This window comes from Lolium perenne, chromosome 6 (genome assembly GCF_019359855.2).
Source record: "Lolium perenne isolate Kyuss_39 chromosome 6, Kyuss_2.0, whole genome shotgun sequence".
NCBI lineage: Eukaryota > Viridiplantae > Streptophyta > Magnoliopsida > Poales > Poaceae > Lolium > Lolium perenne.
The window spans coordinates 81585997-81591902 of record NC_067249.2 but is presented as its reverse complement, the minus strand read 5'-3'; the positions used below and the strand labels follow the sequence as shown (position 1 = coordinate 81591902).

Sequence of the window (5906 nt, the reverse complement as noted above, 5' to 3'; positions counted from 1 at the left end):
GAAGAATCCTTGACGGGCAAGACAAGGAAGCAGCCGAACAAGGAAAGATTAGATTCAAAACTACTGTAAACCTAGTCGTACTCGGTTAGATCTCTTGAGACCTGGCCTCCTATATAAAGGCCAGGAGAGGGGCTGCCGAGGGGGACAATCAATCTTAGCAACTTTAGCCACCAAAAGTCTAGAGCTAGGTCGCCGCAGCGCTTAGCCTCTCGACGAGATCTCAGCCGAACTATTCGGCACCCCATTGTAATCCATTATCTTCATAATCAAGAACAGACAGGCATGACGTAAGGGTTTTACCTTATCGAGGGCCCCGAACCTGGGTAAATCGCTCTCCCCGCTTGTCTGTGAACCGATGTCTCGTGTCAGTTTGCAGGATTCCATCAACCCTAAGCCCCAATCGGAGGGCATTGCCGAGGAGTACCCTCGACACCAATGGTGGCAGATGCCACGTGAGCTGGAACCTGGTTTGCCGTCCAATTGTGTACGATGGGTTGGGCATCCACAAGATGGAGAAGGCAGGCCTCGCATTGTGCATGCGGTGGCTCTTGTTTAACCGGACCGACTCATACCGAGCCTGGCAAGGCCTCGACCTGCAATTCTCTCCCAAAGAACACACTCTGTTCTTCACCTCGACCTCCATGTCTCTTGGCGATGGACACACGGCTCTCTTCTGGGAGGACCTCTAGATCGAAGAACCCTCGGTCAGCGAGCATGCACTGCACTTGTACGCCTGCATCCCCAAGCGACGATGTTGCACCACGATCGTCGCCGATGGCCTATTGGCTCACAGCTGGGCTAGCGACATCTACGACACCCTGGGCATTGACGAAATCAGTGAGTACCTGTTGCTCTGGCGCCGGCTTGAACACATACAACTGGCTAACCAAGCCAACACCATGATCTGAAAGTGGAACAACAACGACATCTACACCGCTGGCTCGTGCTATAAGGCCACCTTCCTTGGCTCCACCCTGTGCGACACCTGCTGCCTGACTTGGAAAACCTGGGCTCCCCCGAGCGTCAAGTCCTTCCACTAGCTCGCCAACCTCGACAGGTGTTGGACCGCTGCTCGCCTTCAATGCCGAGGCCTCCAACACCACCCACGCTGCTTGTTGTGCGACCAGGAGATGGAAACCATCCAGCACCTGCTCTACGGCTGTTGCTTCTCTCGTCAGGTCTGGCACGACGACCTCTCCTGGCTGCGAGCAACCTGCAGCCCCCAGAGCAGGACGACACCCTCCTCAGCTCCTCAGCTGGTGGAACAAGGCCAAGCACGCTACACCCAAACCGCTGCGCAAAGGCCTCGCCTCGATCGCGCTTCTCACCCCATGGCTAATCTGGAAGCAGCGCAAGGACTGCATGTTCAACAGAGCAGAACTGTCCGTCCACAATGTCGTCACGAAGATCCGGGACGAAGCTGCCCTTTGGGCCAGGGCTGGTGCGTCGGGCTTGCGTGTTCTGCTGCCGCAAAACTGGGATGTACATTGAGTTTTTTGCCCTTTCAAGCTTCTACCTCTTAGGAGGATTGTAACAACAATCGATTTCCCCCTTCTTTTCTATGAAATGAAACGCAAAGGTTTTTTGCGTTTTCTTGAAAAAAAAACACAGCGTTTTACCTGCTACCCATTCTGTGATGCTGGGTCTTTGTCCCTCTAACTCGCTTCGTCAACCACTTCGTGTGCGGAGTCCTCATCCCTCACTATTTCTGTCAACCACGATATGCTTCTCAAGAAGGCTCTCTTTGCTTGTGTGTTGAACTGGGCCAATTGCTAAGGGATTGTGTTTTGGATCGTTTTCTTCCAGCTATCTAGCTTACTTTCCACCATCGCCTCTCTGGCCTTCTCCCTCACTCCACCAGCCACGATGGAGGTAGTGAGGTCGGCAGGAGTACAAAATTAAAGGTGCTTTGTTGATGAGAATAAAATTTGAAACATGAATGTTTGATATACCATGTTGTTTGCTACAAACAATCATCTAAATTGTATTCATCAACACACAATTGAGCACAGTAACTACAAAACTTACACGGCAGGCTCTAAGGGCCACGTGCTTGTATGTATGTTTATGTTTTAACATTGTAGACATGGTCTTTTTAGTATAGTAGGGAAGATCTCTACTGCGTCATTTTTATTTTAGGGACTGTCTAATCATCATCTAGCTGAAATTGCAATTCGTCATCAGTCAGATTTCCCCTCCAATGGTATTCGTTCCCTCATTCCTCCGTCCACGCTCCAGTCACGTGGAAAAACAACTACTCCATATTCATTATTCAGTCTGTTTTTTATCCGGTTTTTTAATCGTGACTGGCCTAGCTCCCGAACTAATCGCCGTGCGCGGCACCCTCGAAGAAATCAAAACATGGGCTAATTTACACACCACATGTGCATCTGGGTATTTCTAGGCCTTACAAAAGGAAAAGAAAACCAGGGGCTTGTACTTCTCGGCCCGTTCTTTCAAAAAGCAAAATACAAGATCATCCACGCTAAGGAATGATAAAGTGCAGCACTAGCAAACATTCAGAGACTGGGATGAAAGTAAATTGGTAATACCATTGTCAAATTCTCAAAAAAAGTATGGAAACAAGCACAAGTCTCATAACTGAACAAAATAACATCACATGATACTACTTCACACGAATTTCAGGAGCAACACAGAGGATCGACATAGAAGAAGACCGGGACGTAGTGAAGTTAGTCACCAAGGAAATAACAACAGAAGATGAAGCAGAATAATCGGCAGCTTCAAGACGTTCTGTTCTTCGGGAGGAGCAGCAGGTGATGCTGTTGAGAAGGAAGTTGTCGTCACTGAACTGTCGAGGAACATGAGCGGCAGGTCAGACCACTCCAGGAATAGAGCTGCAGTGATACGCGTAACACATTAGAATAAAAAGTAGGTCTAGGTAGAGAATGATACCTTGAGTAAAAAATGGAACCAAATAAACAGCATACTAGGGAAATACAGCCGCTGCTCCACTCAAATTGCTCCACCTTGACAAAACCACCTGCTAAACTGTGATTAACACCAAAAGAGAGCATCTGCATTTTTGGGAATAGTAAGGATTGAGCAAATACGAGGGCGATACACTTGCTGCTCCACTCAAATTGCTCCACCTTAACATAACCACCTGCTAAACTGTGAATGACACCAAAAGAGAGCATCTGCATTTTTGGGAATACTAAGGATTGAGCAAATATAGAAAGTAAGAATGATATGACTAGGGATAGGGGGACCTGAGATAAATAAAGAAAGAGACATCTTGAAGATGAAGAAAGAAGAAGAAATAAGAAACTGAAATAATGAAGATAAGTGAAACAACAGAGAAGAAATAATAACACTGAAGAAAGAGTCACAAAAACTAAAAGAAGAGTGAAAGGAGAACCAAGAATGAGAACAAATCACAGAGAATGAATTACTGAAGAAAGCGTGAAAAGAGGGAGAAAATGAAGAATGAAGAAATAATGATGTGACTGACAACGAGAGAGAGAAACTGAGATAAATGAAGAAGAAAGAGACATCTTAGAAATAAAAAATTTAAAATACTAGGACTGAGGAAAGAGTAAAAAACAAGAAAAAAGTGAAAGAAAAACTGAGAAAATGAAAGAGACAGAGAGAATGAAATACTAAGACTGGAGAAAGAATCAAAGAACCAAGAAATGAGAAAACTGAAAATTGGAGGCTGAAGAAAGAGAAAGCCGAGACTAAGCAAATAAGATTGAGAAAATTAAACTGAGATAGTGAGAAAAGAGACTAAAATAATGAACAAAGAAAAAAAGAGAAAGACTAACAATAATAAAAACGGAGATTGAAGGAGAGAAATGAAAACCGAAGAGTAATGATGTGACTGGCGAAAGAGAGAAATTGAGTTAAATAACTGAAAATTGAGTGATATAAACAGAAGTAGCTGCCCCATTTTCACCCAGAGCTCTAGCGGATGCCGTAGCTTTGCTAGACCGTCCACATAGCTATAAAGTTCAGATACAGCTCATACAAATTTTATAACGAAGTGGCACAGAGCGTTCAGAAAATACAAATCCATAAGGAAGTAGAAAGAACGATCATACTGTCATTTGCTCACTCTGTGAGAGGTGCGATAAAAGTAAGCATTCTGGCCTTCAAATTCATGGGCTTCTATGGCCACATGAGGCCACTGCATGTAACCACTTATATGTAGCAGGAAGAATAGACGTATGGAGAGCAGCAGAGATTGCAAAACACTGTTCAAGTGAAAAAACGGGAGAATAAAAACACAGATTCAACAATGCACCCGTATTCATCTGTACCTAAGATACATCATAAAACACACAAATATTTACACATGTTCTCAACACCACATAGCAGGCCTGAGAAAATAGTACATAGGTTGAAGAGCCTATCCTACTGAAAGTACATAGCAGAAAATGGAGAGGACAATAGACCTCCGCGACGTAGGTTAGCTATGGTATAATGAGTGATTATAACAAAAAATATTACCATCTCTCAGTGAAAAATCCAAGCAAAAGCTGCTTGCATAAAAAATGCCAAAAGGAACCTTTGTTTGCACGTGAGATGTTGCTACATGGAAATATAATTCACAGTAAAACCAAGCAAACATTTCCTTGATAGATTTGCAGGAAAAACAATTCACATGGAACCTACGATGCTAAACTACACTTCATCTGCTAGTAGAGTGAAAACAAATGAGAACTTTCACATATGCCAAAAAAAGTAGATTATATTGGCTTTGATTTACCAAACATTACTTAACATGGATAATCCATATTTTTAGAATGGTAAACACAGAAGAGTATGATCTAGGATAGGAGAAAACATCCAAATGAGAGCCCAGCCACTTGATTCAGTCAAGGGTGTTTCAGGGTAAAAGAAATTTTTGAATTAGCTCATGATCGACTCACTGAAAGATTATAGTTGACAAGCTGTAAAATTAAGGTAGAAATCTGACAACAATGCACAAGGTGTGAACTTCGGGAAGAATATGACCAATTGATTCAGTTAAGAGTATATGGTTAAATATAGTTGTGAATTATCTCATGATCAAGTAACAAACAGTTTAGTACCCACAAGGTGAAACAATTCAGGGTAGAAATACAAACAATACACTGTTTGATCTTGATCAATGCACGAAACTCGCCCATCATAGAAATACCGGACAGAGAAAAACAACAACTGATTAGAAGTAAAAGGGCCATATGCATGATGATCAATCCAGCCATAGAGAGGTAGAGAAGCATGACATAGTAACGGGAGATAGAGCTCGGGCCGACGGAAGTGTCGCGGGAGCTAGTCTTTGTTAGCGTGCTGGCCGGGGATCAAGGAGAGGTAGAGATGCATAGCGGCAGTGTTGTGGGTATACTTCATGGGTGTACCATCGACAGTGCCTAGATCCGGCAAGCCCGGGTGGCCCACAGATGGTGATGAGGCATGTGGCCCATCGGGCGGCCCAGTTGCTGTTGATCCTGACGGAAGAAGTCCGGCCCAGGAGCAGGGAGCCGGATCCGACCGACCTTGAGGAGGAACCCGGATCCACGAGGGCCCATTAAGGAACCCGGATCCGGTACGACATAGATGGGAAGGCGGATCCTTAACGTGCACGGCAAGATGTTATACCGTAGTTAGGCAACCTGTATCGAGCTAGGACTCTCCATGTAAACCCTAGATCCGTGCGCCTTTATAAGCCGGATCCCGGGAGCCCTAAAGGTGATAACCTAAACTCATTGTAACATCGCGAAAGCGCCCAGATAATTCCAGACAAGCAGCAGTAGGCCCTGTCATCGAGCAGGTGTTCCGAAGCTGGGTAAATCGCGTACCACCGTCCCGTGTGCACTCCGCCCTATGGCCCCTACTTCTTCTCCCCCTCGTGAGGATCCCTCCTCCGAGGTACCGTCGATTAGGCAATGACAGTTGGC

The 5906-nt window shown here is 45.0% G+C and overlaps 1 long non-coding RNA gene across 1 annotated transcript; it reads right to left on the bottom strand.

Moving 5' to 3' along the window:
• Window positions 1-2527: 2527 nt before the first annotated feature.
• On the bottom strand, window positions 2528-3559 carry LOC127307830 (uncharacterized). Its single transcript, XR_011746361.1, has 2 exons — window positions 2952-3559; window positions 2528-2858 (listed from the first exon to the last, which is right to left on the bottom strand). It is a non-coding gene; the product is annotated as an uncharacterized lncRNA (long non-coding RNA).
• Between the last annotated feature and the right edge of the window lie 2347 nt (window positions 3560-5906).